This window comes from Mustela erminea, chromosome 2 (genome assembly GCF_009829155.1).
Source record: "Mustela erminea isolate mMusErm1 chromosome 2, mMusErm1.Pri, whole genome shotgun sequence".
NCBI classification, from domain to species: domain Eukaryota; kingdom Metazoa; phylum Chordata; class Mammalia; order Carnivora; family Mustelidae; genus Mustela; species Mustela erminea.
The window spans coordinates 77,722,337-77,742,114 of NC_045615.1; positions in this window are offsets into that span (position 1 = coordinate 77,722,337).

A 19,778-nucleotide genomic window follows, 5' to 3' on the forward strand; every position below is an offset into this window, starting at 1 on the left:
AGTTATATTGTATTTTATGGCAAATCATGCATAGCACCAGGAAAGAAAAGTAATATTTAATGCGGAGCAATTAGTAACATGCAATAAAAATGAAAAGCATTAAGAAGTAATGAGAGTGTGCCCCAAATCATTCTTCCAATGCCATTATTTGCTGGAAATTTTCCGAGAGAAAACAGAAATTTAAAGGTTCTATTTTAATTGCACAAAAAGGGAGAAAAATGCTCCACTGCCATAAGGACTTGTGAGAGGTAGATGAATTTTGAACCAAAAGATGAAGGTAATATTATGATTCTGGAAATTTAATGTCTCTGTTGTGATTTAAAGCATTGTCTCTTACAGTAAGCACCATCGGCAAAAGCAAAAAATGAATTATAAAGCCTGAGTAATTATCGTGAATCTAAATTTCAAGACATGAGTTAGGAAAAAAAGGCATAAACTAGCTAAAAATGCTCTCTCAATTCTCTTATTCTTTACATGCATCAAGACTGTCTCAGAAATAACTTCATTATGAGAAGAGTAGCAAACTATCAGTGTCCTGAGTCTCACGTAAAAAATCAGTAATAAAAGCTTTTATCTAGAATAATCATTTCATGACTTGTTTCCTTTATCATCATTCAGATTTACAGTGTATTTTATGTAACCTAAATTCTCTTCTTCTCCCTCCCTCTCTTCTTCCTGCTTTCCATTCTTTTGAGTGGAAGGGATGATGTACATAGCCAGAAGTTACCATTTTCAAAATAAAGGAAATTTGTTGAGGATTTTTGTGGACTTGCTAGATGTATCAATTAGCTATTGTTGCATCACAAATGACCTCAAAATTGAATGATTTCAAAGAACCACTTATTTAGTTCATGCTACTGCACAGCAAGTGGTCTATTTAGGCTAGTTTCACCTGGGTTCCCTTACGTGTCGGCATGCACCCATGTGACGACGAGTAGCTCTGCTTCTAGGACTTGGCTGGCTCCTGTTGGCTCTCCTCCATATGATTTCTCATCCTTCAGTAGGCTGGCCAGAGTTTGTGTTCAGGGTGGAGGCAAAGGTCCAAGAGGGAAAGTGGAAGCATGAAAGGGTTCTTGAGGCCTAGGCTTAAACCTGGCGCATGTTTACTTCTTCAGTTTTCTATTAGCCTAACCAAGTCACAAGGCCAGCTCAGATTCAAGATCTAGGAAACAGATTTTACCTCTGGATGGGAGGAGATGGAAATTCACATTAAAAAGGGAGGGGCAGGGGTACCTGGGTGGCTCAGATGGTTGGATGTCTGCCTTCATCTCAGGTCGGGATCTCCACGTCCTGGGATTGAGCCCTGCGTCAGGATCCCAGCTCAGCGGGGCAGTCTGCTTCTCCCTCTCTTTGCCTCTCCCCCTGTTTGTGCTCTCTCTCTTGTTTTCTTTCAAATGAATAAATAAAATCGTTAAAAAAAAAAAAGACAGGCACACAGGGAGGGTATTACTTTGGACCATCAAGTGATCAATTTGCCATACTTGCTACTATTCATTTAACACAGTAAAACATTTTTTTTAATTTTTTTAATTTTTTTTTAAAGATTTTATTTATTTATTTGACAGAGAGAGATCACAAGTAGACAGAGAGGCAGGCAGAGAGAGAGAGGGAGAGGGAAGCAGGCTCCCTGCTGAGCAGAGAGCCCGATGTGGGACTCGATCCCAGGACCCTGAGATCATGACCTGAGCCGAAGGGAGCGGCTTAACCCACTGAGCCACCCAGGCGCCCCAACACTGTAAAACATTTTTAAAGAAATATCATTTTTATTCCTATTTTACTAAGTCTTTTTACTCAGTATGTTGAATTTTATCAAATGTCTTTTTTGGGGGTATATGTAGAGATGATCACGGATTGGAGGTTTTTTCCCTTGAATTAAGATATGTTGGATTATCTTAATTGATTTTCAAATTCATTGGATTCTGGAAATAATCCCTTCACCTGTGAGCAGCTTCTGTGACTTGTTTCTAACTAGTAGAATATGATGGATGTCACTTCTATGATTGAGCTACATGAGAGTGACTTGTGCCTTGTTTTTATTTTTTTTTTTAAGATTTTTATTTATTCATGAGAGACAGAAAAAGAGAGGCAGAGCCAGAGAGAGAAGCAGGCTTCCTGCTGAGCAGGGAGCCCAATGTGGGACTCAATTCCAGGACCAGGATCACAACCTGAGCCAAAGGCAGACACTTCATCTGAGGCACCCAGGTGCCCGACTTGTGCCTTGTTAACAGGACACACTTTGATGAAGCAAATTGCTACATTGGAGAGGCCCACCAAGGAAAGGAAGATGACATAAGGCCAATAACCCTCAGTCCAATAGCCCTTGAAGAACTGAAGATCTGCCAACAGCAAGCTCCTTCCCCAGTCAAGTCTTTAGATAAGACCCCAGCCCTGACCATATTTTAATTGCAGTCTTGTGAGAGACCCAGAAGCAAAGAACCCTACTAAATCATGCCTGGATCCCTGATTCATGGAAATGATAAGACAATAAGGGCATATTGCCTTAAGCCTCTAAGCTTGTGGTAATATATCAATTGGGAATAGATAACTAATCCACTTTGAATAATAGATTCTCAGGGTGGGAAGGACCTTAAAAAAAAAATCACACAGTTCAACTTTACAGTATTTTTTTTTAAGGTTTTATTTATTTATTTATTTATTTTAGAGAGAGAGAGTGTAATTGGAGAGAGGAGCAGAGGAAGAGGGACAAGCAGACTGCACACTGAGCACAGAAACCAATGTGGGGCTCAATCTCACAACCCTGAGATCATGACTTGAGGCAAAATCTAGAGTGAGACATTCAACCAACTGAACCACTGAGGCATCCCTCAACCTTACATTCTTGTAAGAGAGTTATCCTCTTTATCTTTAATCTTCTACTCTTGTTTACACTGTAATGAAACTATGAACATTCTGAGACTGGGAAACAGTCCTATATATTTTGTATCTCCAATCTCCAGTGACTATAATCATCCCTGGCATCAGGGTTATGTTTAACAAGTGTTTGTAGAATAAAATTGAAACATAGATATTAAATATTCCTAATTCTTCCAAAATTTCTTGCATGATATTTTTTTGTGTCCTGTCTTATCATTTTTGTCCCTTTTCTTACTTGGGTGCCCATAAATAATACATGGCATTCTCACTCTATCCTTTAGTTTTCTTCTTTTTCCTCTGTATTTTCCTGCCCTTTATCTCTCTATATAACATGTGATACTCTGGGTAATTGCTTCTAACCTGTATTCCAGTTCATTAAAGCTTTCTTCATCTTTTCAGCTGAATCTGATGTCAAACTCATTCATGGATTTTTCAATATTTTATCACATTTTATTTTTTCTTTTCCAAATTGACTTTGCTAGTTTTTATAGTTTTCTATTTCTTGCAGATGAATTCAAGCTTATCTTTTATTTATTTCAACAAAGTCAGCATAGTTCTTTTAATGTTGCCTCTGAAGCCTTATTGTTTCTGCTGGTTCTTACTCAAGTCTTCCTTATATTTCTGGTTTTCTTTGTGTGCCAGACATTGTGAAAATCATTCATGGAAATAATTTGAGATCCACAGATGAAACTACTAACCCCCAGAGAGAATTTTTGTTTGCTTCTGCTATGTTTCTGAGCACTTTCACCTTAAACCAAGTTTATGTCTTGAGATAATAATTAAGTTACAGGCTTTCATTTTCTTCTGGACTGGTTCAGGCTTACCGTGAATGTGCAGCCTTTTGGGGGAGGCCTCCCAGCTTATTGAAAAGAGGGTCTTCTACTGGATTCTCCACTTTAGGCCATCTCCCTTATCCAACAAGGTCATCAAAACAAAGCTTCTGATTTACCCAGATTGGGTATAGCCTTTAAAGCAAAAACATTTCTATGCCCACTTCCCTTCTGTGCCCACTTGCCTTCCAGAATTTTGTTTTCTTTTCACTTTTGGCCTTTTATTTTTTTTTATTTTTATTATTTTTATTTTTATTTTTATTTTTATTTTTATTTTTATTTTTTATTTCCAGCATAACAGTATTCATTATTTTTGCACCACACCCCGTGCTCCATGCAATCCGTGCCCTCTATAATACCCACCACCTGGTACCCCAACCTCCCACCCCCCGTCCCTTCAAAACCCTCAGATTGTTTTTCAGAGTCCATAGTCTCTCATGGTTCACCTCCCCTTCCAATTTCCCCCAACTCCCTTCTCCACTCTAAGTCCCCATGTCCTCCATGCTATTTGTTATGCTCCACAAATAAGTGAAACCATATGATAATTGACTCTCTCTGCTTGACTTATTTCACTCAGCATAATCTCTTCCAGTCCCGTCCATGTTGCTACAAAAGTTGGGTATTCATCCTTTCTGATGGAGGCATAATACTCTATCCCCAGGGGTGCAGGTCTGTGAATCACCAGGTTTACACACTTCACAGCACTCACCAAAGCACATACCCTCCCCAATGTCCATAATCCCACCCCCTTCTCCCAAACCCTCTCCCCCCAGCAACCCTCAGTTTGTTTTGTGAGATTAAAAGTCACTTATGGTTTGTCTCCCTCCCAATCCCATCTTGTTTCATTTATTCTTCTCCTACCCACTTAAGCCCCCATGTTGCATCACCACTTCCTCATATCAAAGAGATCATATGATAGTTGTCTTTCTCTGCTTGACTTATTTCGCTAAGCATGATACGCTCTAGTTCCATCCATGTTGTCGCAAATGGCAAGATTTCATTTCTTTTGATGGCTGCATAGTATTCCATTGCGTATATATACCACATCTTCTTGATCCATTCATCTGTTGATGGACATCTAGGTTCTTTCCATAGTTTGGCTATTGTGGACATTGCTGCTATAAACATTCGGGTGCATGTGCCCCTTTGGATCACTACGTTTGTATCCTTAGGGTAAATACTCAATAGTGCAATTGCTGGGTCATAGGGCAGTTCTATTTTCAACATTTTGAGGAACCTCCATGCTGTTTTCCAGAGTGGCTGCACCAGCTTGCATTCCCACCAACAGTGTAGGAGGGTTCCCCTTTCTCCGCATCCTCGCCAGCATCTGTCATTTCCTGACTTGTTTATTTTAGCCATTCTGACTGGTGTGAGGTGATATCTCATTGTGGTTTTGATTTGTATTTCCCTGATGCTGAGTGATATGGAGCACTTTTTCATGTGTCTGTTGGCCATCTGGATGTCTTCTTTGCAGAAATGTCTGTTCATGTCCTCTGCCCATTTCTTGATTGGATTATTTGTTCTTTGGGTGTTGAGTTTGCTAAGTTCTTTATAGATTCTGGACACTAGTCCTTTATCTGATATGTCGTTTGCAAATATCTTCTCCCATTCTGTCAGTTGTCTTTTGATTTTGTTAACTGTTTCCTTTGCTGTGCAAAAGCTTTTGATCTTGATGAAATCCCAATAGTTCATTTTTGCCCTTGCTTCCCTTGCCTTTTGCGTTGTTCCTAGGAAGATGTTGCTGCGGTTGAGGTCAAAGAGGTTGCTGCCTGTGTTCTCCTCAAGGATTTTGATGGATTCCTTTCGCACATTGAGGTCCTTCATCCATTTTGAGTCTATTTTTGTGTGTGGTGTAAGGAAATGGTCCAATTTCATTTTTCTACATGTGGCTGTCCAATTTTCCCAGCACCATTTATTGAAGAGGCTGTCTTTTTGCCATTGGACATTCTTTCCTGCTTTGTCGAAGATTAGTTGACCATAGAGTTGAGGGTCTATTTCTGGGCTCTCTATTCTGTTCCATTGATCTATGTGTCTGTTTTTGTGCCAGTACCATGCTGTCTTGATGACGACAGCTTTGTAATAGAGCTTGAAGTCCGGAATTGTGATGCCACCAACGTTGGCTTTCTTTTTCAATATCCCTTTGGCTATTCGAGGTCTTTTCTGGTTCCATATAAATTTTAGCATTATTTGTTCCATTTCTTTGAAAAAGATGGATGGTACTTTGATAGGAATTGCATTAAATGTGTAGATTGCTTTAGGTAGCATAGACATTTTCACAATATTTATTCTTCCAATCCAGGAGCATGGAACATTTTTCCATTTCTTTGTGTCTTCCTCAATTTCTTTCATGAGTACTTTATAGTTTTCTGAGTATAGATTCTGTGTCTCTTTGGTTAGGTTTATTCCTAGGTATCTTATGGTTTTGGGTGCAATTGTAAATGGGATTGACTCCTTAATTTCTCTTTCTTCTGTCTTGCTGTTGGTGTAGAGAAATGCAACTGATTTCTGTGCATTGATTTTATATCCTGACACTTTACTGAATTCCTGTATAAGTTCTAGCAGTTTTGGAGTGGAGTCTTTTGGGTTTTCCACATATAGTATCATATCATCTGCGAAGAGTGATAATTTGACTTCTTCTTTGCCGATTTGGATGCCTTTAATTTCCTTTTGTTGTCTGATTGCTGAGGCTAGGGCCTCTAGTACTATGTTGAATAGCAGTGGTGATAATGGACATCCCTGCCGTGTTCCTGACCTTAGCAGAAAAGCTTTCACTTTTTCTCCATTGAGAATGATATTTGCCGTGGGTTTTTCATAGATGGCTTTGATGATATTGAGGTATGTGCCCTCTATCCCTACACTTTGAAGAGTTTTGATCAGGAAGGGATGCTGTACTTTGTCAAATGCTTTTTCAGCATCTATTGATAGTATCATATGGTTCTTGTTCTTTCTTTTATTGATGTGTTGTATCACATTGACTGATTTGCGGATGTTGAACCAACCTTGCAGCCCTGGAATAAATCCCACTTGGTCGTGGTGAATAATCTTTTTAATGTACTGTTGAATCCTATTGGCTAGTATTTTGGTGAGTATTTTTGCATCTGGATATCGGTCTATAGCTCTCTTTTTTGGTGGGATCCTTGTCTGGTTTTAGGATCAAGGTGATGCTGGCCTCATAAAATGAGTTTGGAAGTTTTCCTTCCATTTCTATTTTTTGGAACAGTTTCAGGAGAATAGGAATTAGTTCTTCTTTAAATGTTTGGTAGAATTCCCCCGGGAAGCCGTCTGGCCCTGGGCTTTTGTTTGTTTGGAGATTTTTAATGACTGTTTCAATCTCCTTACTGGTTATGGGTCTGTTCAGGCTTTCTATTTCTTCCTGGTTCAGTTGTGGTAGTTTATATGTTTCTAGGAATGCATCCATTTCTTCCAGATTGTCAAATTTATTGGCGTAGAGTTGCTCATAGTATGTTCTTATAATAGTTTGTATTTCTTTGGTGTTAGTTGTGATCTCTCCTCTTTCATTCATGATTTTATTTATTTGGGTCCTTTCTCTTTTCTTTTTGATAAGTCGGGCCAGGGGTTTATCAATTTTATTAATTCTTTCAAAGAACCAGCTCCTAGTTTCGTTGATTTGTTCTATTGTTTTTTTGGTTTCTATTTCATTGATTTCTGCTCTGATCTTTATGATTTCTCTTCTCCTGCTGGGCTTAGGGTTTCTTTCTTGTTCTTTCTCCAGCTCCTTTAGGTGTAGGGTTAGGTTGTGTACCTGAGACCTTTCTTGTTTCTTGAGAAAGGCTTGTACCGCTATATATTTTCCTCTCAGGACTGCCTTTGTTGTGTCCCAGAGATTTTGAACCGTTGTATTTTCATTATCATTTGTTTCCATGATTTTTTTCAATTCTTCTTTAATTTCCCGGTTGACCCATTCATTCTTTAGAAGGATGCTGTTTAGTCTCCATGTATTTGGGTTCTTTCCAAACTTCCTTTTGTGGTTGAGTTCTAGCTTTAGAGCATTGTGGTCTGAAAATATGCAGGGAATGATCCCAATCTTTTGATACCGGTTGAGTCCTGATTTAGGACCGAGGATGTGATCTATTCTGGAGAATGTTCCATGTGCACTAGAGAAGAATGTGTATTCTGTTGCTTTGGGATGAAATATTCTGAATATATCTGTGATGTCCATCTGGTCCAGTGTGTCGTTTAAGGCCTTTATTTCCTTGCTGATCTTTTGCTTGGATGATCTGTCCATTTCAGTGAGGGGAGTGTTAAAGTCCCCTACTATTATTGTATTATTGTTGATGTGTTTCTTTGATTTTGTTATTAATTGGTTTATATAGTTGGCTGCTCCCACGTTGGGGGCATAGATATTTAAAATCGTTAAATCTTCTTGTTGGACAGACCCTTTGAGTATGATATAGTGTCCTTCCTCATCTCTTATTATAGTCTTTGGCTTAAAATCTAATTGATCTGATATAAGGATTGCCACTCCTGCTTTCTTCTGATGTCCATTAGCATGGTAAATTCTTTTCCACCCCCTCACTTTAAATCTGGAGGTGTCTTCAGGCTTAAAATGAGTTTCTTGGAGGCAACATATAGATGGGTTTTGTTTTTTTATCCATTCTGATACCCTGTGTCTTTTGATTGGGGCATTTAGCCCATTAACATTCAGGGTAACTATTGAGAGATATGAATTTAGTGCCATTGTATTGCCTGTAAGGTGACTGTTACTGTATATGGTCTCTGTTCCTTTCTGATCTACCACTTGTAGGCTCTCTCTTTGCTTAGAGGACCCCTTTCAATATTTCCTGTAGAGCTGGTTTGGTATTTGCAAATTCTTTCAGTTTTTGTTTGTCCTGGAAGCTTTTAATCTCTCCTTCTATTTTCAATGATAGCCTAGCTGGATATAGTATTCTTGGCTGCATGTTTTTCTCGTTTAGTGCTCTGAAAATATCATGCCAGCTCTTTCTGGCCTGCCAGGTCTCTGTGGATAAGTCAGCTGCCAATCTAATATTTTTACCATTGTATGTTACAGACTTCTTTTCCCGGGCTGCTTTCAGGATTTTCTCTTTGTCACTGAGACTTGTAAATTTTACTATTAGGTGACGGGGTGTGGGCCTATTCCTATTGATTTTGAGGGGCGTTCTCTGAATCTCCTGAATTTTGATGCTCATTCCCTTTGCCATATTGGGGAAATTCTCCCCAATAATTCTCTCCAGTATACCTTCTGCTCCCCTCTCTCTTTCTTCTTCTTCTGGAATCCCAATTATTCTAATGTTGTTTCGTCTTATGGTGTCACTTATCTCTCGAATTCTCCCCTCGTGGTCCAGTAGCTGTTTGTCCCTCTTTTGCTCAGCTTCTTTATTCTCTGTCATTTGGTCTTCTAGATCACTAATTCTTTCTTCTGCCTCATTTGTCCTAGCAGTGAGAGCCTCCATTTTTGATTGCACTTCATTAATAGCTTTTTTTATTTCAACTTGGTTAGATTTTAGTTCTTTTATTTCTCCAGAAAGGGCTTTTATATCTCTCGAGAGGGTTTCTCTCATATCTTCCATGCCTTTTTCGAGCCCGGCTAGAACCTTGAGAATTGTCATTCTGAACTCTAGATCTGACATATTACCAATGTCTGTATTGATTAGGTCCCTAGCCTTCGGTACTGCCTCTTGTTCTTTTTTTTGTGTTGAATTTTTCCGTCTTGTCATTTTGTCCAGATAAGAGTATATGAAGGGGCAAGTAAAATACTAAAAGGGTGGCAACAACCCCAGGAAAAAATGCTTTAACCAAATTAGAAGAGATCCAAAATCGTGAGGGGGGAGAAAGGGGATAAAAAGAGGTTCAAAAAGGAAGAAAGAAAAAAAAAGAAAAAAGAAAAAAAAAAAAGAAAAAAGAAAAGAAAAGAATTAAAAAAAAAAGGAAAACACCTAAGAAAAATGTAAAAAAGAAAAAATATATATATTAGATAAACTAGTAAAAAATCGTTAAAAAAGAAAAAGGTAACAGTTAAAAAAAAAAAAATTTTACCCGAAGGCGAGAAAAAAAAAAACAAAAAACAAAAAACAAAAAATGAAAAAGAAAAAAATTAAATTAACTGCAAGACTAAAAAAAAATCACAGGGAAAAAGCCATGAGTTCCGTGCTTGGCTTTCTCCTCCTCTGGAATTCTGCTGCTCTCCTTGGTATTGAAACCGCACTCCTTGGTAGGTGAACTTGGTCTCGGCTGGATTTCTTGTTGATCTTCTGGGGGAGGGGCCTGTTGTAGTGATTCTCAAGTGTCTTTGCCCCAGGCGGAATTACACCGCCCTTACCCGGGGCCGGGGTGAGTAATCCACTCGGGTTTGCTTTCAGGAGCTTTTGTTCCCTGAGCGCTTTCCGTAGAGTTCCGGAGGACGGGAATACAAATGGCGGCCTCCTGGTCTCCGGCCCGGAGGAGCCGAGAGCCCAGGGCCGCACTCCTCAGTGCGCCCTCAGAGAACAGCGCCCAGTTACTCCCGTCTGCCCGACCTCCGGCCGCGCTCCGAGCTCACTGAGCCTGCGACCAGTTCAAGGTAACACCGAGCTGTGAGCTTACTGTCGGCTCTGTCTCTGTAGCCGGCTTTCCCGTTCCAATACCTGCAAGGTCTGCGACACTCAGACACCCCTGATCCTTCTGTGACCCTGCGGGACCTGAGGCCACGCTGAACCCGCGTGGGCTTCGCCCCGGTTTAGCCTCTGGAGCGATGTCCCTCAGCGGAACAGACTTTAAAAGTCCTGATTTTGTGCACCGTTGCTCCGCCGCTTGCCGGGAGCCGGCCCCTCCCCCCGGGGTCTATCTTCCCGTCGCTTTGGATTCACTTCTCCGCTGGTCCTACCTTTCAGAAAGTGGTTGTTTTTCTGTTTCCAGAATTGCTGTTCTTCTTCTCTTCGATCTGCCGATGGATTTTCAGGTGTTTGCAATCTTTAGATAAGCTATCTAGCTGATCTCCGGCTAGCTGAAGCAGTCTCAGCCTGCTACTTCTCCGCCATCTTGACTCCTCCTCCCACTTTTGGCCTTTTAAAAAGCTGTCTTATTTCTTTGATGATTTGAAGAAGATGTTTCTTTTAAATATTTTGGTTATTTCAAGTAAGACAATTGATTCGAAGAGTATAGCCCACCATTACACAAGAAATTGCTTCACTTCAACTCCTCACTCTGTTACGTTATAGTTGTGTGACTTTAGACAAGTTACTTAACCTCCACATGCCTCAGTTTCTTTGTCTGTAAAATGGGGATAATAATAGTATTTACATTACAGGATTATATATAAAGAACATAATGTGCCAGCCCATGGTAAGTATCCAGTACACCATAACTACTATTAGTATGAAAATAGATACTAATAGTAGTTATGGTGTACTGGATACTTACCATGGGCTGGCACATTATGTTCTTTATTTATTATATTCTTTATTTATTCCTTTCAGGGCACTTGTCATTTTCAAAAATTGCTTTATTAATCTGTTGTTGTCATTTCTCTTCCATTAGAATGTAGACCCCACATTTTCATGCTTACTGCTCTAAGTTGAACAATATCATTTAGATGAATTAATGAATTTATTCAGGTTTTTCACTATAAAAACATCAACCTTGACTCAATACCATTAACTCACAAATGAAAATAGGTCACTTTTTGTGAACAAATGTTATAGCAAATTCTGTTTTTAAAAGAGTACATTAAAAACTCATCTTGGGATGCCTGGGTGGCTCAGTCAGTTAAGTAGCTGCCTTTGGCTCAGGCCATGATCCCAAGGTCCTGGGATCAAGTCCTACATCGGGCTCCTTGCTCAGGGGGGAGACTATTTCTCCCTCTGCCTGCTCTGCCTGCTGCTCCCCCTGCTTGTGCTCTCTCTCTGACAAATTAATAAATAAAATCTTTAAAAAACAGACAAACAAATGAACAATGAAAGAATAATCTTAACCCACAAACAATGAAAGAATAATTAGATCAGATTTTGCAATTTAATTGCCCAAATCAGTTGGATATACAGCATATTATTTCTGTTTGGACAAACAATGCCTCTCTTCAAATGTTAAACAAAATACCTTAGTTCAAGTATCTTTTAAAATTTACATATGTGCTCATTTGTTGAATATCTCAATCTTTCACTATTTATTTTAATTCTAGGGACTCTTTTCTTCCATGAAGCCATGGAAGAAAAGGAGTTCAGGGATATTCAGCATGTAATTTCTTACATTACAATCTTTTGAGAAAGCCACTGCATTATCCACTCTAATCTATGCCAGTGAAAGGACAGGAATGAAGAATAAACATGTCTGATTATGTGAGGGCCTCTTTGTGGATGGAAATGCCATTTGGTTTGTAATTAGGTGGCTGCAAACTTCACTACCATATCTGTCTTCTTCCAACTCAGAGTCTCAGAAGGAGGTAGATCATATCAGACAGGGTACTGGGTTTGTCTTAAAAAATGCTCCTCACCATCTGGCTCGGACACAGTCATCTGTGCTCTATTGTCTGTGGGGAGATCTGGCACTGACTTCTGCACAGAGAGACCAGGAACCTCCTCTTCAAGGATGTCCTCCTCTAGCTCTCTTTAGCAGCTGTCCAATAGGCAAACACTTTATTGCCTTTAATTTTTTTTTTCAGTTAGGATAGAGGGTTAAACTTAACATAAAACTTTTATAATTTTTCTTCTTACAGAACATATAGGCTTTTGCAAAGAGAAATCTAAATATTAATACATATTTGTATAGTATACTCAACTTTATGTGAATATTCCTCCTGCCAAATTTATGTGCATGTTAGATTTTTATAAATTAAATAATGGTCATATACACTAAGAGGTCTTTGTATTAAAAAATCTGAGGTGAATTATTTTAGAAAGCATTGAGTGGCAGGGAGGAATAGGAAGAGATAAAGTTCTACAGGCACTTACAAGGGCCTTCAGACACTCCCTTACTCACTCTACTCTACTCTTCATGTTGTCTGAGGTAGGTTCTTGAACACTAAAGTTTAGGGGCGGGATATTCTCATCAAAGCAGAAAAAGAACTGTGAGTCTAGGGGAGGTAGTGGAGGGAAGGAAATCAGGTTATAGTCATTTAAGTAAGGCCAGATGTCACCCCCAATCTGGAAGGTGAGTTCCAAGGGCTTACAGACCAAAGGTGTGACACTTGGAAGATAGGGTTGGAAGAAAAGCAGGTTTTGACCCAAGGAGAGAAGCTGGGGACCTTGGAGAGCTCCAGTGGGGCTCTCCTCATTCTCATTTATGGTCTGGCGGTGGATGGGGCTGGCCAAAAGTAGGGCAGTAAAGTGATGAAATGGTGACTGTAAGTATAGAGCAAGTCCTTTGGAGGAATTTGTCTATCAACAAAAGAGAAAAAAATGAGGGGTTTTATCCTGGATTTTAGTAAAGTAATGTATGTGCTAAGATGGTTTGTTTCTTAAATTTAGGACTCACTACACATTTCAAATACTAAACTTTTGAGGTTTTGGTTATATGAACATAATGGGTATAATTTACAAATATACTTGCTCTTCAAGAAGTTTCTGTAGCTAATGGGCCTTATTTCTAGAAAACAGACTTTGTGCCAATGTTGACTAACAACTACAACACTACCTTTTGGGGTCTGTTCTTATTTCTAACTAATAAGACTAAGAAGAGAAGAGGAATAAGGCCAGTGAAACTCCAGAGCAGCTGAAATCTAGGACTACATGAAAAAGTCCTACAGGAGTAAGTTGAAGTCTTCCAAAGTCCTACAGGAAGTAAGATGAGACCACCTCATCTGTCTGTGTGTGTGTGTGTGTGTGTGTGTGTATAGATATGTATATACATATCTATATATATGTATATATATCTCATAATACCCTCTAGTTCCATCCATGTCATTGCAAATGGCAAGATTTCATTTTTTGATGGCTGCATAGTATTCCACTGTGTGTGTGTGTGTGTGTGTGTGTGTGTGTGTATTTCCATAATCCAATTTAAGGATCCATGTACTTTCCGTCTTTTCTACTGCTTGAAGACATTTCTTTCATGTGTGCAAGTTGAAGATGAGGGGCTTAGTCATCTTTTCAAGTGATCTATGCCATTTACCCAGTGCCTCATCAATTTCAACTGTGCTGTTCTGGTGAGCTATGAAGGCAAATGGCCCCTCCCTCCTGGGAGCTGAGGACCAGGTCCTGACTGGTTGGATCCACTGGGACTGACTGGTACTGGGTCAGAGGTCACATTCACCACATGAACAGCTTGCACTTTTTGTCTCTTACTTTTCTAGGTAGATATTCAACATTCAGAAAGCCAGCAAGAGAAATTTCCTTGAAAGCACATCTCTTCCTAAAAAGTGACTGTAAATACTTACACATTTATATTGTGTGGTGGTGGCAATGATATGTATTAGTCAACTCTCTTTAGATTAAAAGTGATTCGGTGAAACTGGATTAACCCAAAGTGAATTAAACCAAAAAGAGAATTGGTTGTTCATAACTGAAAGTTGAGGACAGAGTTCCAGCTCACTGGAACCCAAATGTTCAAAAGCAGTTGTTAGAAATATGTCTCCATCTGTCAGCTCTGCTTGCCCCTGAGCTAACTTCATTTTCCAAGTCATGAGAAAAGTGGCAGCCAGCAGCTCTAGGCTTGACAGTTTATGAGCTCGGACAATAGTGAACACCCCTTTTCCAACTGTTTTGGTAGATGTCCTGGAGCTAAATTTTATTTAGGGAGTGGTTAAGTAAAATAACTACTGAGTCCAGGGGACTGGCTTTCCTGGTAGGCCACACTTACACCATGCGCCCACTCCTGGAAGTGGGGTTAAGTGTGGGGTCAACCATATGAACAGCAACAAGCAATGAAGTGGGCTACCTCTGTTAGGTAGGAAGATTTTATTGCAATTCAGCTCATGTCCCATGTTCTCCCCAGGACTTTGCACATGTGAGTAAGGCAGACTCCTTTTACCTAAAAGTAGAAACTATTCTTAAAAGGGGGAAAGGGAGGAGCATCTGGGTGGCTCAGTTGGTTGAGTGCCTGCCTTTAGTTCAGGTCATGATCCCAGGATCCTGGGATCTAGCCCTGTGTCTGGCTCCCAGCTCAGCCAGGAGCCTGCTTCTCCAGACTCTCTCTCTGACTGCTGCTCTCCCTGCGTGCTCTCTCTCTCTGTCAAATAAATAAAATCTATAAAAGGGGGAGAGGGGAGGGACAATAACTGATGTGAGGAAAGCAGTTTTCTAACAGAAAACCTGGAGAGAGCAGAAAAAATGAATAGCATGAGAAAGAGAGTAAAGATTTAAAATAAACAATAAACCTGGTGATTCACAGACCTGTACCCCTGGGGATAAAAATATATGTTTATAAAAAATAAAAAATTAATAAAAAAATAATAAAATAAACAATAACTATAAGCAAATATGAGGATAATTAAACAATTATAAAGTTAACCACAACATTTGCTTTGACCGATTCTTATAGAATACAATCTCCTTTGTTAATAAGCTCCCTGAAAATGCGCTGCATTGGCCTGTTTGGGCTCATCCTCAGGGAATACCTTGTTCTCATCCTTTCCTGCTCTCTACTTTCCATCCCTCCTGTTTTCTTTCTGACCCCTCACATCTGTACTGACAGCTTCTTCCTTCCTCAGTATCTATTCCACAAGAATGTATTCCACATTCTTCTACCTAATTTTGCTTCACCTCTGCATAACACAGGTTTGTTTTTGCATTCTTTCAAAGAGAGGTGGAAGAGAGAAAGGTGAAGGAGACCCTCTACCACGTGCCCGGCACAGTTATTCACTATGCCAGAACTCAGACAGGCTACATAATCTTCAAAATTAATTAAGAATTTCGTGAGAGCAGAGCATGAAACTAAGGACAGGGCCTTTCTGGATCTCGGCTCTGGACAGATGTTAAGGATGTACACTCATGAAGCTGACCCTGAGTAGAACTCTTAGATTACCTTTCCAACTGCCATCCTCAGAAGTTCCTTCTCTTTCAAATAACCAACCTTTTAGGGGAGGCAATTCCCATTCCCAAATCCAGGAGGATGGATTAAGCCAAGAATATATCCCCATTTCCTTTGTCAGCAACTGGTTAGGCATGAACACATGACACAGTGCTGGCCAATGGGATCTGATTTCATCTTTGATGAAAAGAGACACCAGAGAAGAAACAGCTCTTCTTTCCTAGACATTATTATCTGTGCATAACTCCTGGCATTGCTGTAGCCATCTTGCTAATGAGGGTCATTTTCCTGAAGACGGCAAAGTGGAAAGACAGAGGGAACCCATCAGTTAGTTGTTGAATTAACTAGCCATGAAGCCACTCCTGCTTAGCCAATTGTGCTGTACTTTTTCTCTTATAGCTAAAAGCAATTCAATTTATATATCTTAGTAATCAAAGAAATTATTACATAAAAGTAAGTTCTTACACAAAAACAAGAACAGAAAAAATAGACAGAAATGTAAATTGTGGGGCAGCACAGGAGGACAGGCTTCTTGAAGGCATTTTTCCCCATTGAAGAGGCCATCTCATACTGTCCATTCCCCCTCTCTCTTGTGAGATGGCAAAGCGTTTAGATTTCTAGTTTAAAAATAAGAAACAAAGTAACAAAACAAAGGAAATGCAAACCCAGACCTCAGAAATAGTTTGAATAATACAAACTTTGAATTTACAAAGATTTCCTGAGGATAACGTGAATTAAAGCTACCAATCCAGAAGCAAAAATAAAAAATCCTTGAACGTGCTTTTTTGGGTCACCTTGGAAATTAAGTGCCTTATATCTAGCTTCAAGAACTTACTTATTGGCAAAACAGAGATAAACTAAAGGGAAATCTTTTTTGAGATGCTGCCAAGTAAATATGTCCTGAAGCTATTTGTTATAGTCAGGATTCTGTCTATTTTAAGTAATAGGAAATCTAACTCAAGCTGACTTGAGCTTACATAATCAGGGATTCCAAAGTGGACTGGATTGTGGCCCAGCTGGATCCAGACTCAAATAATTAAGGTTCTTTCTTTCTCCCTCTCTTGGCTCTGCCCATCCTTGAGAGATACAGTGCTCTGACTGGGCAGGTCTCCTGACTTGTTCTGCACTGGTGCCAAAAGGAGGAGTTGGCCTACCTCAGTCATCTAGACTGAGAGTGAAGGAGGGATGGTTTCTGAAGGAGAAAATGGGTTTCGTTTGAGAAGATGGGGGCAAGGGGGTGCCTCGGTGGCTCAGTCGGTTAAGCATCTGCCCTTGGCTCAGGTCATGATCTCTGGGTCCTGGGATCAGGTCTTGGGATGGAGCGCTGCATTGAGCTTCCTGCTCGGTGGGGAGACTCCTTCTCCCTCTCCCTCTGCCTGTCACTCCCCTTGCTTGTTCTCTCTCTCTCTGTCTCTCAAATAAACAAATAAATAATCTTAACAAAAAAGAAGATAGGGGAAAGGATTCTGGGTAGGAAAGCAAGTTTTTTATAACTGTTTTGCATTGAATTAGTGTTGGAATTTTAGTTTATCAATAGCAAGTTTTGCAGGGAAAGACAAATTTTATTCAGAAGTCAAAATAAAGAATTCAAACTCCAACACTCATGTATCTTGAACTTAAGATTTTTTTACTATACCAGTTAAGTTTTGAGAATTGGGTTACGATCTTAGTCTTCTTTTTTTTTTCCCAAGGATATTATTTATTTATTTGGTAGAGAGAGGTGGGGGGTACACAAGCAGGAGGAGTGGCAGGCAGAGGGAGAAGGAGAAGCAGGCTCCCCAATAAGCAGGGAGCCCGATGCAGGGCTCGATCCCAGACCCCGAGATCATGAGGTGAGTGGAAGGCAGACACTCAACTGGCTGAGCTACCCAGGTGCCCCAATATTTTAGTCTTCTGTTCAATCATTCCAAAAGTTAATTCTATTTCTAAATTGGAGGGGATTTGTGAATTCACATATGTCTAATCATCAAATGTAAACTGAAAAAGGAATGAAATTTAAACCGGAGACATTATGTATATTGTCAAATCAAAATGATGACAGAGTAAAGATAACAAAGCAAAATTCTTGAGTGAAACTCTCTATTGTGCTCCATCAAAATGGCAGTTAAAAAGTCCGGATGTAGAGTACATGACTTAATTGGGTTCATACAACATTTCTAACTGCTTGTCAGAAAAGACAATTTAGTTATGGAATTGACTTCATGTATTGGAAAGCAACAGAGTGTTTTATTCCCTTTCCTTAAGACATTTGTATTGAAATCTTCTAGTCATAAGATAGTGCACTGAGTTACTGGAAAAATTTCAAGAAGGAGTTCCTATGAAGTAAAAGGCATACTTCTCATTTCTATTTCTAATCCCAGAACTTTTTATTTACTGTAAGTTCAGGGATTCACCTTTTTAAGAACCCAGGTCTCTAGATCTGCATGAATTTGAGATTGACTCATTTTCATTGGCACAAAGACAAAGACATTAGTTTCTCATCCCAGAAAAACAAGACATCCATTATTTCAAATAGAGGTTACTTGAAAACATGGCAGTAATTTATGGATACTATGTAATTGTAAGACACTGTGTTATTCCAAAGGCTGAAGAAAAATTAGCTATTTAAGAGGTGGTTTATCTGAGTCAAAATTATGGCATTGCTTTGTGAGGAATTTTCTTGCATCTCATGCAAACCCAACTCCTTTTTAAGTTATCACCTGAGGAGCTGTGCAGTGTTACAGTCAGTACAGATGGCAAATCCTAGGATGGGAGTGAAGGTATTGACGAAATGAAGAGATATTTTTTAAAAAACCCAATTCATTCAATATCATCTATTAAGCAGGCAGTATTCATCACCACAATGCATAATAATAATATATTACTAAAAAAAATGCATCTAAAATGAAAACTGACTGTGGCTGGTTCTCTCTTATAAGGAAGAGGTGGCATAAATCATTTCAGTGGAGAAATCAGTCTCTCTGTGGCTGCTTTCTCCTCACAGAGATGATAGATGAGATGAGGTGGAGTGTGAGACATGGGGAACCCACCCTCAGTCTTTGGCCATTTGAGAGGGGCTTGATACTGAGTTGGGGAATAGAGGTTAGATAGCAGTTAGGTTAGATCCCATCAACAATAAGAAGAACCACTGTCATTGTGAATGTTTTCATTGTTTGTGGCAGCAGAAGAGGGAGGCAGAGCCAGAAGCAGACAATTCAGTGGGAAGCTAGAGTTGGTGAAATAGCCAAGGATCTTCAGAAAAAGAAAGTCTAGCATTCCATTTTAAATTGTCTGTGGGATGTAACACTAACTGGTCTAGTACCTAACTCCTAACCTTGTGAGAGTTCTAATGAAGTTGAATAGATATGATGTCTTAAAAAGAGACTTGACATTCCAAGCTAAAAAGCAAATGGCTCAGCTAATGTGGGGTACTGTAAAATTGTGGAATGAGAAAGATTTTATGGGATTCCTGGGCCAGCTCTTCAGAAGCCATATAGGTTCGGACAAGTCACTTACCCTCCCTCAGTCACAACTGCCTGTGGCCATATGCGCCTGGTGGGAGCACTTGCTTTACCTACCAGAACACTGCCCTGTGTCTTAAGTGAGATGACAAATGGAAAATTGCTTTGTAAACTACACAGAGTTACATCAATTCCAGTTATTATTCTAAAACTCTAGTGCAAACATGACTGTCCCCCGGATACTTAAAAACAGCCCATCTTCTGCATCAAAAGTCAAATGCCAGAAGGTGAGATTATAACTGGTGCATTCAAACAAGGCATCACTCCTGTCTTGTCACTGTCCCTTATCTACTCATGTGGGGAGAATTATTGGCGGGAGAATTATTGGCAGAAGAGCAAGCAGCAATTGTAACAAGGAGTATGGGTGGCAGCAAGGAAAGAAAAAAGAGCAAACACAGTCCACCCAAACCCTGTCCTGGCTCTCACAGTGCTGGTTATGGAACCAGACTGTTTTGCACCCCGGGTATTTCTCACAAGTATCTTTTCTATTCCAGCGCCTGCCTTCCTTCAGGTGCTTTGTCGCCTCTTGACTGGGCATTGCACCCGCACATCGACCATTTCCCACACCACCACGGCCCCTTTGGTGCCTGAATGCAAACGTGATCATGTTGCTCCCCAGCTTAAATCCCAAGACTGCCTTCCTGATACCTGGATA